Source organism: Periplaneta americana, chromosome 13 (genome assembly GCF_040183065.1).
Source record: "Periplaneta americana isolate PAMFEO1 chromosome 13, P.americana_PAMFEO1_priV1, whole genome shotgun sequence".
Classification (NCBI taxonomy): Eukaryota; Metazoa; Arthropoda; class Insecta; order Blattodea; family Blattidae; genus Periplaneta; species Periplaneta americana.
Window position 1 is genome coordinate 107897691 of NC_091129.1, and position 19949 is coordinate 107917639.

Consider the following 19949-nt stretch of genomic DNA (forward strand, 5'->3'; position numbering starts at 1 on the left):
AGTATTACATATGAATGTTTGATCGTATTTATTTTCATATTTTATAATTTTAATTAATTTAACTTCCATTTGCACAATTTTAATGTAGCCTATGTTCTTCTCCTGGTTATGAAGGTTAAATGTGCAAACTATGGCACATATTGGTCAAAGCGTGAAGATTTGTATAGAGAACATACACACATACATATATACATACATACCCACATTCAATTTTATATATTAAGATATCTGTTCTTCAGAGTATGCAAGCATGTCTTTATGGCCATTAAACATGTAGGAGGTCCATAAAACTGTTCATCTGAAGATAGCAGTTACTTTTATTTTTCATCTTTACAACCTGTTGTCGCCTATCTGTCTATACATATTAAGCAGTTAAACCGGAATGCAATTAAGATGGGATTTATCTGCATATCCTGAAGTAAAAGATGACACACGACAGTCAAAAAAATTACCCACACAGTGTTTCTCATTTTCTATCCGTTTAATTTAATATAAGCCGTGGTATGATCATCGAAATTAGCTCTTCAGGATAATGTGCTAGACCAGTGACAAGATTATTTCGATTTGATCATCGAGGTAGATTATTTTAACTGAGAGGTTTCGTGGTTTTAAAATTTTCACGTACCTATACATATTATGTCGAAATTGCTACTTTATAAAAATGAACTTATTTTTATTAAATTCGGCAAGAATGTCATTGCACTGCATTCGTTATCGCCTTGACACAATTTCTATTATATTTATGGACTCATACTACATTTCAGTAGGTCTATGTCGCCTCGACGGTCTAGACTAGAGCACTGGTATTCAACCTTTTTTCTCGCCGTACCCCTAAAGACACTTTTCCACTCAAATTTGCATCCCCAAAGTTGTTATGTATACTTCTATCTAAACTAAATTAAACTCGACAATTTATTAATTATTAAATCACCCAATTTTAATCTATAAAATAATGATAATGTTATTAAATAATAAATTGAAGGAACAACGTTACAGACATTATAGAAAAGAAAAATTGTCTTATATTTTTTAACTTAAATGATTCTAAGCTGTTAATGAGTTGCCTGAGATTTGTTTTCTGCACGCCAGCTTCTCGATTCTTGACAATCTTCGTGAGTGCGAGTATTAGGGGTGATTCTGGATTTAAACGATTTCTATGTTTCGTTTTGACTGACGTCAATGCAGAGAAACTCTGCTCACACAAATAAGTAGAGTGGAATGGCAGAAGGTGTGAAATGGTGGTAACACTAAATTCCATCTACTCTTCACGAGCATAATATCAAAAGCCACATTTAACAAGTTTTCGAATTATATTTTCAGTGAACTATCAACGGGTATTTCTAGCAGACATTCTTTCAGTTTTCAGGGAAGTTCAGAGGAATTGATGACTGTGGTGGAAAAAGCATTTTTAATCCAGTCTTGTGTCTGAACTCCACCAGCAATACTAACTTCATTCTGTTCACTATGTTCTGACCGAGTGGAAAATATGCAATATTCCCTTTATTAACGCAGTTAACCCTAAATAAAACTTTCGAACAAAACTCTTTCACTTTATCATGGGCTTCAAAATATTTTTGTCGAACTTTGGAGTTGATGATTGAGATAATTAAATTTGTTGAAAATATCCGCCAAATAAGTTAGTTGACAAATCCACCCTTCAACTTCAAATTCGTCACCAGATCGGATTTCAATTTTGTAAGGAAACACTTTACCTCGTTTTTCAATTCAAAAAGGTGAGTCAATACGCGTCCTCGTGATAACCACCGCGCCTCGGTTTAAAAAAAAAAACAGTTGAATGTATCCCATCTCATCGTATATAGTCTATTTGTTTTGAAGACGGGAGTTCAGTGCACGCGACTTGATTAAATGTATCACGTTTACAGCAAGGGACAGCATTTCGTGTGAATCAGTTTTTATTATTTTTTTTTGCGACCAAGTTTTCTCTGTGTATAATGCAAATGTTTATTTTTTTTCGCGACCAAGTTCTCTCTGTGTATAATGTAATGTTGCCAAATTATTTTGAGGTTATTTTCGCCAATACGAGCAACAAGACCATATTTCTTACTTGTCAATGAAGCAGCTCCATCCAAGACAAATTTAATTCTAATCTTTTGAAATTATCAATAATTAAAAAAAAATATATCCTCTCCTTTTGTATGATCTGATAATTGTTTACATCCTAGAATTTCATCAGCAATAGCACATTTCCCAACATCAAAGTAGCGAACATATAAATCGGCATCGTCAGACATAACCACAGATTCATCAGTTACAATCGCAAATTTTTAGTCCAGTTCGTTTCCTACTATTTACTCAAAATCTTGTGCCATGTAATGAATTCTACGCTCTACACTGGCTTTCATTAACTCTGATCATTCATGAAATATATGTGCTTATTTTAAATTTTACGTACCCCATAAGTTTCGGCGTACTCCCGGTGTCGTCAAACTTAGACGACCTCCCTCACACCACTTCTTAAAACCAGTTCTGAGAACTGAATCCATTGCAGGTGATTCATGATGCGGCGTGTGTCTATTTGTAACGCTGCGTTGTCACGTCTAACTAAGCGAATAATGAGGTAAGTGAATTATTTAAAAATAATATTTATGAAGTTTAATCCACGTAAAGAAACTGCAGAGAGACGAAATTCTGCATATTTAACAGATTGTATTCACTATATATACATACGAAATATAGTACATAAAACAAGGGAAAAAATTATAGCAAATCACCATTTACTCGGTGTCAGTAAGTGATGTGTTAATCCCATCTTTTGAAGAAGACTGTAGTTCAATATTATAAAATTTGTGTCGTCAGGGTCGTCGAAAACAGGCTGCAGGTCCCAATAGTTCTCTTCAATTTGTTCCACATGTTTCACATAATTAGTTCACAAAAAATGAGGAGTTATACTTTAAAAGAACTTTGTTAATACTGTTATTATTTCAGATAGAGGCGGTCCTTTAAGATTTTGACAAGCCACATTTCGTTTTATTTGCGACCCTCTTGGTTCGTCACGCATAACTTGAATAAGTTTGCCGTTCGTGGGCGCCTCTCCTTTTTTTGTAAATTCAAACACTGTTCGTCGCAGCAAGTTTCTTGAAAAATCGCATATTTTATCGAATGCCTGTTTCGATTTCTTTCTTATGTTTCTTCTTTGCGTTTCACATTTTTCAGTCTCTCTCATGTTATAAATTTTTTCACACTCGTTAATCCAACCTCCGTAGCAATTAGAAGTTTATTTATATTCATTGTTGGTAAAACCCCATTTCCACTTAACTACTTCATCACTCGAGCCTAAAATATTCGACATTTTGTTTTATTTCACTGACATCATCACTGAAAGAAGTTAATTCTGTGAGAGGTAATATAAAACTGAGGCAACTGGTCTACGATCCACTTGCTACTACAAAATATATACACGACTTATGACAACGCTGTTATGAAGCAATTCAGTCATCGGACTCGGCTAACTGCATAGCATGAACATCGAGAACACGTTGACGTGACTTCTTTCCTCTGAGCTAGGGGTCGTCTATTGGCGAGTACAGTACCAGGGGGATCGAAGAAGATAGCGCACCTACCAGATCAATAAAAAAGAATTTTAGTGAAAGCACTTGATTTCCTATATACGTTAATATTAGCGCAATAAAATGTGGAGGGGAAATCAGTTTTCAGGAGTTTCAAATATGCAGCGTTGCATAGTTCACTTCTCTCATATAAGTTTGAAGTTTGCAAGGTATGTAGTTATCAATAACCACATGACAAGCTACTTCCAAGAGATGTCTTCCTTTATCGACATTCGCTAATATATCGATACATAATTTCCAATATCGATTCAAATTCCCAATAGATACATATCATTCTACGTTGTAGCTTGAAATTAGTTGAAGTAACTAAAGACATTTTTAAGGAGAAATACAGGGTGTTATAAAAGTATATAAGCATAAATACTTCGGCAGATCATAGATAAAATGAACACGAATTGAAAGTTCCTCTCGTACTTTAATGGTTTGCCCAGTATTAAGCAGCATGTCGAGCTTCGGGATTATTATCTTTTGATGATTATTGTTTCCCACCTTTGAACATTTTGTACCACCTACAACTAGTACAATTAGGCCTACTATAAAGTAGACGATATTTCCCATAATAAGCACACTCTTTTAACTCGTCATAAAATTATCCAAAAACACTTAATTTGTCATTATTTGAAGTTGGAATGCATTTTAGGTTTCTTCAGATGTGCCGTTTTCTATACGAAATCTTATACTTTAGGAAATGATTTGCGGTCTTTTGTGCAACTGTTCAATAGCACTTCTTTTACTAGATGCACGAACTATATGACTCATTAAATTTCTCTCGTTGCTTCCATGATTGTGGTTACCCTCTTCATTTTCCTCCGTTAAGTCTTCAGTAGTTATTTTCTCCCGTTCACAGCATTTATTTGTGCGTTTGCATCGGATGAGCCCGTCTGCATACGCAAATGCTTTACGAAACTTATAACAAGTCTTTAAAAAGTAAGTCACTTCTCGATTCTAACCTTACCCAACACTTCCACGTCTAGACTGACATTTGACTTTGATCGTAAATGTGTATGTATTTATTCACACTGCAATGGGTATATACCCGGTGGCAGTGGTAACTAATTACACTCAATAATGACAATAATAAACTTATTAATTAAAAATACAATTAATGATAATACTAATACTTAATACTAATACTAATAATAATAATAATAATAATAATAATAACAACAACAACAGGGAATGTACTAAATTAAATGAAACGATCACTTAAAATAACATTTGAAATATTCTAATTTGTATCTTAAAACTAAGATCGAACTAAAACCCACGAGTATATGTTCATATCTGCACAAGTACCTTTCCACATTACACTCATTTCGCTGTCAACTCACTCACTGCACTGGAACTACGGCACATTTCACTGATTCTATCCTGATTTCACTAACACTTCAAAAACATTTCACTGTTCAAATACTTTGCACTGCCACTATAACCTATACAGCTTCACTGACAGGAACACGTTTCACTTACACAGCACACTTCACTGACACGACATACTTCTTCACTGATACAACACACTTCACTGACACAACATAATTCTTCACTGATACAACACTACAATAACAACATATCATTTACACCCTTTAAGTACTGTGTATAATTACCGTCTATTAGTAAGGTCCTTAAGCCTATTTTTAAATACATTTTTGGTTGTTGGTAAAGCCTTTAGTAAGTCTGCAGGTAAAATGGATGAAGGCCTAAACAGCACTGTACTGCGTCTGTCATTTATCATTTACTTTGTTGAACTACAGTATCAACACAACTTCCCTTTTCCAATTTTAAAGTGTATTGTGACTTAAGAACATTGTGGCGCTATCACATTAAATTACATTGTGGCGTAAAAACCTGCAAAAATGGCGCGATCGCATTGCGCTCTACGAACAGACGTAGAAAGAACGTCATTTATAGAGTACTGCGTTTGGTGACTCTCAATACAAGTGTACGTTGAGAGCAGTGCGAGTCAAAACAGCTGGCGCTGAAATGAAGTAGTCTCCGGTACTTGCGCTTACATCTGTTTGTGTGCCTGAATACTGTATGTAAGTCGGTGAACAACAGGAATAATATTCAGTACAAAAGTTCCTGGGATTTCAATAACAATAAAAACACAACTATTTATTAAAGGGCAGGTTATATGTAACAAAAGATTACTTTTACTATAAGTAAAACGCATATAAATACTTCAGATAATTAACAAAAAAACGTAAATTAGAACAAAGTATACTGACTACGTGCTTTATGAGATTCTACACATATGAATGGCTGTATAATTATATTTAAAGTGTTTCAAATGAAAAATTTCTCCTTCTTTCTCATAAAATGTACTTGTACTTACAAAATTTATATTTAATACTGTACTTCTTTCTACCGCACACGACGTAATGGGCGCAAACTTGAAATGTGATACGTCTCGGGTAACAATGTTGCTACAACTGATCTGCTTTTCGTGTCCCAGTAACAAATTCCGTTATATCAGAGATCACAGAATAACCAATATACTGTATTTTTCAGTAGACCTACAGTGGAGAACTTTATCTTATTTTAGCGACCGATGACCCTGTTTTGAATTGGCATGTTTACTATTTTACCCTAGAACAGCAGCTTTCCCCAACCGTAAGGTGAATGCCAGGTAATCAATGGCGAATCCTCGGCCTCATCTCGCCAAATACCATCTCACGATCACCAATCTCATCGACGCTAAATAACCTCGTAGTTGATACAGCGTCGTTAAATAACCAACTAAAAAAATACACTGTTGCGGATTGCTTGGAGACTATAGTCGCGTCGCTCTTATTTCTTACAGCCAATCACGTTGCAGGTCGGCTACATTTAAACGTGTGAGTCTTGTCATCCGCTGCTGATGACGTTATGCACTACCTAAGGCTCGATAAATGATGAATATAATCGCCCGCCATTTTGGTTCTTTCGCTGGCGTTCAAAGAAAGCACACGAGGACGCCATTTGCTGCACCGTTAAACATTATTATGTCGTAGCTCTCATGAGAGTCGATTTATTATCACAGGAGCTACGACATGATAATGTTTAACGTCCTCGTCTGGTAGCTCGGCAACGAAAGAACAAAAATGGCGCACGATAATACCTACCTGGAATTTATAGAGCCTTCACTTTCTAAGGCGACGCAAAGAGGAGAAGTCACGCCGGAAATAACAGCGACGCGACTATAGATCAGTGGTCGTCAGCATGTGCTGAAATGGGTAAAGGGTAAGAGGTGTCTCGGAATATGTACCGTCGCGCAGAAGGGGGAGAGAGAGAGAGAGAGAGAGAGAGAGCATATCCGCCAGCAGCCACGGTTGCACGATTGTGCAATGTCTTATTCGCTAGCCCGAGGGTGCACTGTGCTGATGACCACTGCTCTAGATAACCAAACGCAGGATTCTAGTCATTAGGTACTCAAAAAGGGTCGCCCTCGGTAGCATAGTTGGTATAACGCTGGCCTTCTATGCTCGAGGTTGCAGGTTCGATCCCGGCCGAGGTGGATGGCATTTAAGTGTGTGTAAATGCGACAGGCTCGTGTCAGTAGATTTACTGGCATGTAAAAGAACTCCTGCGGGACAAAATTCCGGCACACCGGCGACGCTGATATAACCTCTGCAGTTGCGAGCGTCGTTAAATAAACCATAATTTAAATTTTAAAAATTTCCAACAGAAGGGAAGACAACTATGGTATTTCCACAAGCACAATGGGTAGATGAAATTTCTAGAAGTCGGATGATGATGATGATGATGATGATGATGATGATGATGACGACGACGACGACGACCATTCGTATCTCGAGGGGTAAGGAGTGTACGCTAATAATAAAACAAAGATATCTATATGATAAATATGTTGCAATGTTGTAGAACTGGAAAATTTAACAAAACAATGAGCTGTGTTATGACAAGGATAAAACTAAGCCAAAATCAAAATATTATTGCTGGAAGGAAAAAATATTGCATGGATCTAAATTACATGAAACTGGCCAGGATATCTGATTTCAGTATTAGCATCAGATATTCAAATCATTCGAGAAGTGCGACATATATCACATGAAACCTTAGTCCCACATACTAGTAAAATGATTAATACACTTTAGCCACATACCGATCAAATAAATGACAAAATCGCATTCTACTGCAGTATGCCAATTACGCGAATGTCTGGCATATTTCAACACATGATTTAGTCCACTAGATTAACCACCTGTAGGCACAGGTCTACTACGAAAGAATACACGGGCCTTGATATGAGAGGTATGCATTTAGTTGCTGCAGGATAACAAGGCATTGTTGATTGATGTCAAGTTTCGCTGTGGAGTTAACTGGTATATAATTAATAACAATTATAATAGAAATTCGAGGAATTCAAACCGGTTATTTAGGATATGAAAACTTGAAATTGTTTCTATTTAGCCTGTAGTAATTTCTCATCTATTACAATACCAGTAACAAATAACTCATGAACATAAATCGATATTCAAAATGCAGGAAGACATAATAATTCCAATACGAAAACACGCATGGGATTTTTAAAATAACAGACGTATAGTGAAACAAAATTTCCGGAGCATGCTGCAAGCCTATAAATTCAGAGCTACATCTGGGCTACACAGTAAATGAAAGCTGTTAGTATCGTATCATTATACGAGTACATTTGTTTCGTTATTCGAAGTTATAGTTTCTGCACGTATAGGTGGAATGGATTCTTGGATCGCGAGTAATGGGTGATGATTAGACATCGGAAGTTAAGGCACTACAAAATGATATTTTAGGCGCCTTAAAAGGCTAAAAAAATAACGAATATATTTATTTATTTATTCTGGTGTAGTTAAGACCATCAGGCCTTCTCTTCCACAACACCAGGAATACAGATACAATAATAGAAATAAACAGAAAAAAAAATACACTATATACAAAGTAAAGCTACACAAGAAATAAAGAGAGAGAGAGACACTATAAACAAAGTAAAGCCACACAAAAATATACACAGGTTGCAGTCACACAAACTTTAAATGAGTGACTAAGTATCATAATTAATTCTATCCTAACTAATTAACTAACATAAACAAGAAACTTGCAATTTTAATCTACATTAAAAAATAAAAAGAAAAAAAAAACACACAAATCAATACTTCTAGCAATACCTAAAAAACAATTACGTAAGACAAAATTTTCCAATTTAATTTTGAATTGTGATAAAAATATGGCAATAAAAGGCATTGAAATTATATTGAATCACCCATAATTTATAAAGTAAACAGCCATAAGACCATGAGTAAATGAGTAACTTAAAGTACACTGGAGAAGTACTGTTCTACAGAATAGACTTGTTTCTTACTTACTTACTTACAAATGGCTTTTAAGGAACCGGTAGGTTCATTGCCGCCCTCACATAAGCCCGCCATCGGTCCCTATCCTGTGCAAGATTAATCCAGTCTCTATCATCATATCCCACCTCCCTCAAATCCATTTTAATATTATCCTCCCATCTACGTCTCGGCCTCCCTAAAGGTCTTTTTCCCTCCGGTCTCCCAACTAACACTCTATATGCATTTCTGGATTCGCCCATACGTGCTACATGCCCTGCCCATCTCAGACGTCTGGATTTAATGTTCCTAATTATGTCAGGTGAAGAATACAATGCGTGCAGTTCTGCGTTGTGTAACTTTCTCCATTCTCCTGTAACTTCATCCCACTTAGCCCCAAATATTTTCCTAAGCACCTTATTCTCAAACACCCTCAATCTCTGTTCCTCTCTCAGAGTGAGAGTCCAAGTTTCACAACCATACAGAACAACCGGTATAATAACTGTTTCATAAATTCTAACTTTCAGATTTTTGGACAGCAGACTGGATGATAAAAGCTTCTCAACCGAATAATAACACGCATTTCCCATATTTATTCTGCGTTTAATTTCCTCCCGAGTGTCATTTATATTTGTTACTGTTGCTCCAAGATATTTGAATTTTTCCACCTCTTCGAAGGATAAATCTCCAATTTTTATATTTTCATTTCGTACAATATTCTGGTCACGAGACATAATCATACACTTTGTCTTTTCGGGATTTACTTCCAAACCGATCGCTTTACTTGCTTCAAGTAAAATTTCCGTGTTTTCCCTAATCGTTTGTGTATTTTCTCCTAACATATTCACGTCATCCGCATAGACAAGAAGCTGATGTAACCCGTTCAATTCCAAACCCTGCCTGTTATCCTGAACTTTCCTAATGGTATATTCTAAAGCGAAGTTAAAAAGTAAAGGTGATAGTGCATCTCCCTGCTTTAGCCCGCAGTGAATTGGAAAAGCATCAGATAGAAACTGACCTATACGGACTCTGCTGTATGTTTCACTGAGACACATCACTTGCACTTATTCATCCACAACTTCACATTCATAATTTGAGTTACAATAAACAACAAGCAACTTTTCAAGATGAACGCATAAACTTCTGTCACGTTTATTGGACAAATCAGTATGACGATGATTAATGTAACAATAACAGACGTCGGTAGAGCCGCGAAGTCCTACCAGCAAGCACCGTCTTTGTCCACCACAAATTATAGTTGGACTCACCGGGATTCGAAACCGGGTTATCAGCGTGGAAATCCAACGCTTCAATGATGTTTGTTGTATTTTAGTGTTTAGTCAACTGTACGAATACAAGTTTGAACCTCACAAGTGACACCAATAAGGCATCACTCATGATGCAACTAAGCCAGGAATTAATGGGGTAGGTCAGTGCTGGAGTCGGGTAGCAGTGCTGGGTAAGAACAAGGTCGAAACAAAAACACTGCATTGCAACAGGGTGTCCCATATCTATGGCTACTATAAGAGCAGCAATCTCCTTAGTTTCGAACGCAGAAATAAATGCAGTATTGTTGAGTGAGTAGTCATATAAAGAAAAAGGCAAAAAAGGTACTTATAAAAGCAAGAGGACAATAAAAGTAAAAAAGGCGTAAACAGCAAAAAAGGCAAGATCAAACTTCATCAGAATGCTTCATTTCTCATGATGCGTGCACATTTACTAAAATCCTTTAAATATGAACATACAAATAAAATAGGCATTTTCATAAACATCCGATGTCTAGTGATGATAGAAATATAGTACAAGATGAGGCTAGTGCAGATCTGATCTATACAGGAGGAATGATGTAAATTGTCTCCGAGGGGGCCGTTTACTTTTTTTCAAGTACGGAAATTGCCTTCTGTTTACTAGAAATGTGATATGTAAATTGACTCCCATTTGTCTAAAAAGTCGAATCTTGAAATCCACCACTTTCTGACAGTGATTCACACGGCACTATTTATTCATCCACCAAAATAACGTATTAAAAAATTCAACGACTAGAACTAAACAATGTGCATCGAGGAGGAGGATGAGGAGAAGGGAAGGGAGGGGAGGCGAGGAGAGAGGAGGAAGATAGGCGAATGTACATGTTACGTTTTTCTTCGGACTTCTTTCTGCAACCCGAAAATAATGATGAATGCTTCATAGATATGTCGTTACAACCCAGTAATGAAGGACTACATTCTGGACGCTTAACACAGAAGACGCCATCTTCCCTCAAGTGATTTGGGCACTGAGCAGAACAGTCATCAGTTTATTGTTAGACGCACCATAAATATCTTTGAATCTTAGCGAAGGAAACTCAACAAAGGTCAGCCATTCAAATAATTACACAGACCTGCAAAATTAAGGACCATAAAAACTTTTCTAAAAATGATGCTATATTTCTAGTTTCTTGGGCTGCTGAAGCCAAAACTGAGCTCACAAATAAACATTCTGATAGGGGGGGGGGCAGATAAAAAAGTTATTTTTTCAGCATGTTAATAATGTCAAAAGAAGTGCTCACACAAATTTTGGCTACTCGACCGCAATTACGAGGGCCGTAAAAAAATAAGTTCGCCAGAGGCAATTAACAGAAAGAAAACACAATTTCATTGGAAAAAATTATTGGAATAGACACAACAATTGTTGAGCTATTTTTCAACATATTCCCCACCGGAATTGATACATTTGTCATTTCATGGTATCAACAGAGAGGTGCAGACGGCTGTCAAATGCTGGTTCCAATTCCAGGCGGCTGACTTCTAAGACACAAGGATACAAAAATTGATCCCATGGTATGACAAATGTCTCAATTTCAGTGGAGGATATGTTGACAAATAGTGCAACAATTACAGTATCTGTTTCAATAAATCTTTCCATGTAATTGTGCTTTTTTCTGTAAACGACCCCAGGGAAAATCACTTTCTGGACGGCTTCGTAATTGCGGTCGAGTGGCCAAAATTTGCATAAGCACTTCTTTTGACAATATTAACAAGGAAGAAAAAAAATAACTTTTTTATTTGCCCCCATCAGAATGCTTGTCAGATTTTCTCTATCACGTACCATTTTTCTGCAACATGCATTGGCATTTTTACCAATGAGAATGTAGCGTTATTGAATTTAATATGGAAAAGTGATTAAGTAAAACATGTCCTGTGGAAAATATTAAAGGTAATATATTTTACAAAAACTATTAGATTGTCATAATTAACAACTTAAATTTATAAAAATGTTTTATACAGTCTTTTTTCTCTTCATGGTGAAGTTGCGTTTGTTGCTTTTCCTCTTATGCGAGCTTCAAGAGATGTTCTTTGTGGCCAGTGTTTGTGTTTCCAATGACTGCTTCTTGCTCTGCAGTCCATTCACAGAGGGGATATGAAAATTTAATATACCCAACCTGCTGACCCGAGAAGCATGCACAACTCTCTCAGATCTCCACAGATCATCCAGTTATGATTTTTATATTTATCTTTGTAAGAACCAGTTCAAGATTCTCACAAGTTTCTTTACGGTGTATCGAATGACCAACTAGTAACGAAGCTTACGTTTTGGTATTATGCAAAAGCACTGATCACTGCCTTCAGACTTCTTTTGGAGGAATCAAAGTCATTCACTTCGTACTGAACACTGAACTTTCGTATCACACCAGGGATATCACTGCAGTATACTAAGACACTCTCTTGTGAAAAGTAGGGAGTAAATTCCTCTTCTCTGTTCCTATACAAATGAAGAAATGTCACTGATGCCAGAAAATTATTATTTTTTTTAATCTGGAGTGTAAAAGCTCAGGTTTTTCCTTGGGTAATCCTAAATATCTTATTACAGTCGACCTGGTTGGCAAGTTGGTATAGCGCTGGCCTCCTATGCCCAAGGTTGCGGGTTCGATCCCGGGCCAGGTCGATGGCATTTAAGTGGGCTTAAATGCGACTGGCTCGTGTCAGTAGATTTACTGGCATGAAAAAACTCCTGCGGGACAAAATTCCGGCACATCCGGCGATGCTGATATAACCTCTGCAGTTGCGAGCGTCGTTAAATAAAACATAACTTTAACTTTAATATCTTATTACATCATTTAGTTCAAACTGGTAAACTCTTCAGGACTTTCACTTTCTAAATCACATAGTCTTCTAGATTATGTTTCTGATGCTCATCAACAGAGTAGTACAATTTTTTTTTACATTAGAATACTGGGTTATGGATGCAGCAAAATCACCAGTATATTAATACCATAAACATAAAAAATAGTTTTGTGTAAAAATGGTGCGTGATGCGCTATTCTTGAGGTCATTTCTGGATTCAGCACACAAAAATACATAAAGGAGAGCTAAAATGTTATATAAATAGTTTTTTCATCGCAGGTCTGTGTTATTTTATTTCGTTGAAGCTCTAAAACAAAATACAAAACAACACTAATGTGTATCTTAGAAGCCAGGGAAAAAGGAATAAGGCTGTTTTACGCAAATAATTATTTTTACGAAATAACATTTTTTGTACTTGCTCTTGAAAAACAGCACGAATATACGAGTTCAGTTTCTTAGGGCTGTTTGTTTTAAATTCCACCCTGTTCACAGACTAATGTGTTACACTCTTTGTCAGCTTTATCAAGAAGGTTTTTATAACTGAACCTAACCACATTATTAACCATGCCAATAAAATATAATGTGAATAAGACAGTCCATATCGACAAACTCTGTACTAAATCTATTTCTCAAGAAAAAATTAGTTGGCGAGTTTTATATTATTATTATGCCATATTATTTACGTAATTTAATTTTATTATGTACCAGTATTTATGCATGTATAATACTTACAGTCCTAAGTCTGTAAATGTGAAGGTAAATGTTGGTACATGTGGCGAATTTAAAAACGGGAGGTACGTTCGCCACCTCACGTAATCGGGAGGCAATTTAAGTACCACTGCTTGTGCAGACATGAGACAATTTACGTCCCGATTGGATTGATCACATGATTGGATTTTCTCCGAGACTTCCCCCAACTGTAAGGCAAATACCATATAATTCCATAGCCAATTCTCGGGACTCATCTTATAAATACATCTCGCTGTCACCATTTTCACTGAAAACAATAACAGTCACTTACAAGTATACAAACCCAGGAAATAGAAATACGAAAGCTAGGCGCAGAATGAAAATGAAACTTGATGGAAACATAACACCGCTTGCGATTGGCCCACTAATGAGAACTTTTGAAATTCTGGCCGCAGACAATTAGACCTTACGCGCATTCAGATGGAAGATCGCGGTTTGGGATGGCAGTTACTCAAAACAAACTAGAAGCAAGCTCAGCACTTACGAAAACCGCGGACAGAGACTGGTGTGCGATCAGAGCCACTAGAGTGACAATTCAAAGTTTCAGTTTCCGTCCTCTTCCCTACAACACAGGTTAGTAAATTCCTGAGGTGAGGTCCTCCTTGTGCACGACTATGGATGAAGTTGCGGTTCAGGGTTGGTTCTTCACAAGCAACTTACTCTCTACTCTCAAGAACTCTACGAGTACGTAATGCAGCTCTGTAATGTAGTGAACGCAGTTTTTATTGAGGAAGCAAATTACTATTCAAGCTCGATCACGGACTTTAAAACATCTCTCAAGTAATCTATAGGCTTATTAAGTGCTTTTTACAAAATCGGGAAAAGTTTGGAAAAACAAGCAGAGCGAGTTTTTCAATTTCCGAGATTTTGTAATGCACTTCACAAACGCGTATTGTACATTTTTTGCACGATCATATTTTTTAAATCATAAATACAATATATTTTGCATTGAAAATTTAGAGCAATATTAGGCTATTTCAAAGTCTTAGCAAAACTGCGCTGTAATGCTAACTAAGCAACAATAAGTGCACTATAATGGGTCTATTTCAATATACTTTTATGTTATGATGTAATGGTTTCCCTATCAACAAGTTTCTGTGTGGAAATTCTAACTTTCAACCCCTAACAACAATAGCTGTAAATACAACAAAAAACACGATCGTCCAAAAAACTACATTTCCATATTTTCAAGTGTTGCGTAATAAAGGTATATACAAAATTCAAAAGCAGAGACACTTACAAAATTTAAAATAAAATACTTAAATATGATCCCATGCACAAAATGTAACAAATTAAAAGGAGACGATGTTAATATGGTGAAAAACGAGTAAACTTTCAAAAGATTTATTTTTTTCTTCCAAGTACTCTTTGAAAATTAAAAACACATTACATACAATTTAATGCGCCTTTCTCGCTTTGTCAACCACTGTGACGCCATTTTTTAAGCTCTACTGCCCAGGTTTTAATGACACTCAATTCTACTGCAAATTCCCGACTTCATTTTTTTTTTCCGAAATCTTTATTCCTTTAAAATATTTTACGTTAGGTAAAGTAGAGGTAAACTCAACCCCATGAGAGACCAAATCGCCCAGAGGGTGGCGAAAGGTTAAGGCTCTCACCTTTACAAACAATCGGCATTTAATGGCATTAGGGATGTCAGTCCTACATGCCCGCCACCTTTACACTCAAGGAAATGTCGCTGGTACTTATATGTTACAGGCTGAGCAGATTCCAGGGCTGGCTGGAAGGATTAGATCAATGGAAAAATCCATTACCCCCATCGGAAATTGAACACGCGACCTTCCGACTTACAGTTTTACATCTTAGCCGCGACGCTACTCCCTGCCACCCTTTGATACGTGGAAAATAAATTAATTATACATAAAATTTAATAAGCAGTTAAGGCTTTGTCAGTTGGTGTGATCATTTTTAAGATCATCTTGCTCAAGGTTTTTAAAGTAGGCTACACTAAACTTTGATTACAGAGTGACCACGTGGAACCGCAGGATCGGGAAGCGGAGTGCAGGAAGACAGAGAACCAGATGGGCGGATACATTCACACAGAGAGCGGGGAAACAGTGGACGAGGTGTGCAAGAAGCAGATCAACGTGGAAGTCTGTCGAAGGAAACGTCAATCGGTGAAAAGTGAAATGTGTTCTAAAGTGCCAGCAGCAACGCGAATGAATATGTGAATAGTGAAATGGTGCAAAGTGCGCGGCAAAATCAGTGAATAGTGACCGTAAACCAGTGAAAGTGCTTCATACCCAACACGAGAGACGATGACCAAGAGAACAAGGTCGAACACTCTCTAGACTAGCTCACCTAAAGAGTGAATCAGAGCTACTCTGCCTATGTGCAGGAGGCCTTAGTCCTCAAGGGATGTCACAGGGTAAATTCTAAACTTTGATGGTAAGTTCCCGTAACTTTAATTTCTTACTTTATTCGATATAAAAATTAATATATGAATTATTTGGAACTATTAATCCTGCATGCATGGTATTTGGTACACATACTTTAGTCTACTAGGAAAGTTTTCTCTGGAATTGAAATTTTTTATTTTGTTGCATTTGAAAAATATGTCTCCATATCTCTATAAAAGTACCTCTAAAATTAATTCTTAAGATTAAATTTTTATCTTAAAAAGACAATAGCCTACCAATATTCTGCTCCAGACATTTAGAAGATCGTGCTTTTAGGTGTAAAATGCCATACAATTTGTCTTTTAAAATAGCTGAGATATATCCATTTTAGTGAATTACTGGTTCTTGAATTTTGCTCTTCTTCAAAATTTGGGCACAAATTTTATTTCTCATAAGCTAATCTAGAATTTCAGTTGTTGCAGCAATGCTATTTATACATAGCAAATATGAAAACTGTACATCAATTAGGAAAAAATGTCAAATTTCACTATCTTCTCCCCTTTACAATTAATGAACTATCGATAGGCTTAACGTATTTTCTTTTAGGAAACAGATTGAATTGTCGTCTTAACCATTATAATCAATATTACAAATATAATACTCGTAGTTCAACTTTTCGGCCTGATTCAATTCAAAATTAATTGAACTGTATCTCCTTAAGAACGTTTTCCCACGTGGATTGTAATAATATAAAATTATAACAATCGCTCTAGTTCGCGTACGTTATACGTATTCCCTCCACTTCTTCTAATACTATTTAATTTTCGTACAATGCTCTGCATTACTAATTCTGACTCATCTTCTTCAATTATCTTTCTAGCTCGCTACATATCTCAAGAATCGCATTTCGGCAGCCTCAACTCTTCTTTCGTCTTCCTTTCAGCACAGTGAATATCAGATTGTAAATTTTGAGTAGGTTAGATTTCCCCCATGGAGACCAACGGTCTCCCGTAGGGTAAGATTATTGATGGCGTTGTCATTTCAGATCCTCTACTCATTGATCTTCTGTGTACTAACCCCGGCAGAGAGGGGCACACTTCCAGCTTCTCAAGCCTGGCGTGTCCTCCTTGATAGATCTCTTACATCTTGGAATCCGTTGGAGACTTCAGTCTGTTCCTCCGGCAGAGGGTTTTTCCATATTTATAAACTGCAGTGAGACCGTGTCCTAGTATTTAAGACTGGAACTGGGCTCCATGTTTATTCCCTGATCCTTATTACCGCACTTAGTCGGAACACCACACCAAATTCGTTGGGGATATCTGATATGCGTCACAAGATCTACAAAACAAACAAAAAATTACAAATATATATATATATATATATATATATATATATATAATACACACACACACAGGGTGATTCATTATTACGTGTAAATACTTTGTGTGTGTATTGTAGAGGTGAAACTAAGACTAAACCGTTCTACACAACTTTTTCTCAAAACCTTTAATTCCAGAGTTCCAGTAGATGGCACCTACGTCGTAGTAACTGCACAGGAATTCCCACACATTTGGTGTGGTATTGTGGGGAATCAGTTACTCGAACCTCGAGTTCTACCGGGGAAATCTATTGCGTATTCTTGGAACGCGAATTGAGTCTGCTACATGATATCCCCCTTGCAACGCGAGTGAACTTATGGTTTATGCACGATGGTGCTCCTGCGCATTACTGTCGCAACGTATGGGAGTATCTCAATGCTGCGTATCCAGATCAATGGATAGGCCGCGCAGGGCCAACTCCTTGGCCAGCCAGATCACCGGACTTGATCCCTCTGGACTTCTACCTTCGGGGCCGCCTTAAGTCGTTAGTGTATGTCTCTGCTGTACCTAACGTAGAAGTACTACAGCAGCGAATTGAACATGCGTGTGGAATTGTTCGTAATGAGTTGAACGGGCGGTGTAACGTTCAGAGATCACTAAGGCGGCGTGCACAGGTATGTCTTCAAGTTGAGGGACAGCACTTTGAACACGCATTACACTAAGAATTGTGCAAATGTGTAAAGTCTAGAATAAATTGATTTACATTTTTTACTGTGTTTGGTTTTAGTTCACAAAACGTGCATAAGTGGACTGCCGAGGATATGGGTTTAGTGACTTTAGTTGTTTTTGTACTGAAGTCTAAATGCACTGTACGAAAGTGATAATTAGTTTACATTTGGTGTGTTATCCTTTCCTTGTTTGGGAACGCAAGTTCCACGCAAAATGGCGTTAACTCTGGAATTAAAGGTTTTGAGAAAAGTTGTATAGAACGTTTGTCTTAGTTTCACCTCTACATTACACACACAAAGTATTTACACGTAATAATGAATCACCCTGTATATATACAGTGATTCAGGAGGAAAGGGCCATCGTTCAGGGATAATAGTATGGACGATTGTAAGGAAAAACATTATTAAAAAAGTATGTATTATTCTCAATTGTTTCCGAGAAACAGTTATTTCAAAATAATAAACATTAAGTCTCCCTTCCTTCCTCCGCATTACTGCTGACATTAATGCAGACGCAACCAAAACAACATTAGAGTGTACTATGCGGACTATGCCTTTGTCATGTTGGTCACTTGCATTTGCGATGTGTGTTACCAGAATACTTGGAGGATGTTCCTTTGGCAACAAGATGGAGCCTCTGCACATTTCAGCCGGCCAGTGATCCAATACCTCAATGAAACCTATCCTGGGCGTCGGATCAGTAGCGATGGTGTCATTTCTTGGGCACTGAGGTCACCCGACCTTACAGCATTAGATTGATGTTTGTGGGCTTGGCTAAAGAGTGAAATCTAGAAGCGCAAAGTTGAAACAAGGAAGCAATTGCTTACCCTTGTTTTAAATGGTTGTGATCACATTAGGACTTTAGGAATGTAAGCACTAGCTCAAATTAGCAGCATGACATACACGAGCTGCGAAGTGCATCGAGATTGAAGGTGAAATTTTTCGACATGTTATGTAGAGAGAAATGGACAATTAAAACATACAGACAACGATCTCTTAATTTACTATCACCTGTACTGTTCCAGTTCCTCATGGTTCCGGTTCCCTTTCTCCAAAAACGTTGAGAATAAGATATATGCTTATATAATGTTTTCCTTTAGAATCCCGCATACTATCACACTTCTACGTATGGCCCTTTCTTCCTAAATCATCCTTATTATATCAATCGATCGATCAATCAATCATAGAGATTCCGCTTAGTTGCTACCATAGTGTATCTGATGTAAAGTATTCATATAATACATAAGGGATTGAACGGAATAGATCAACTGGCTTACTACATAGAATATGAGTAAGTATTGCAAGGCTTTCAGTGTCTAAAATCGACTTTCAAATGTGGCTAAGTCAAAAATCGATGCAAGTCGTGTTTAGGTCGCAAGTTTCCTCAGTAAGAGTTTCATATGATTTTCTGAATTTCAACCCAACTTTTCCAGCTTTCATTATGATAGCCTATCTCTCATGTTTATCACTCTTTGTATAATGTACCCTTCACTCTTAAATAAAATAATAATAATAATAATAATAATAATAATAATAAATAGATATCTTAAGAGCCTGTTTCGGCTTCAAGATTCCAAAATAGTATATATTTTTCTCTTTATAGGACGCTCCAATTACTTCCTACAATGTCAGATTTAATTGTAAATTTTCTTTCAACATCCAATAGGGTTTATTTTTGTACGTTCTGATCAGCTCTTTAATAAATATTTATTTTTGTTAAAATGTTTTTTCCATTCTTTGATAATATTTATGACAATAAAATGAATATTGTCGGCCATGTACTAGATACAAAAATAATG

General features: G+C 36.7%; 1 protein-coding gene across 2 annotated transcripts in view; it reads right to left on the reverse strand.

Moving 5' to 3' along the window:
- LOC138712207 (tyrosine-protein phosphatase non-receptor type 13-like) overlaps window positions 1–19949 on the reverse strand; it is a 1532948-nt gene that overhangs the window by 1160224 nt on the left and 352775 nt on the right. The gene's annotated exons all lie outside the window — the stretch shown is intronic.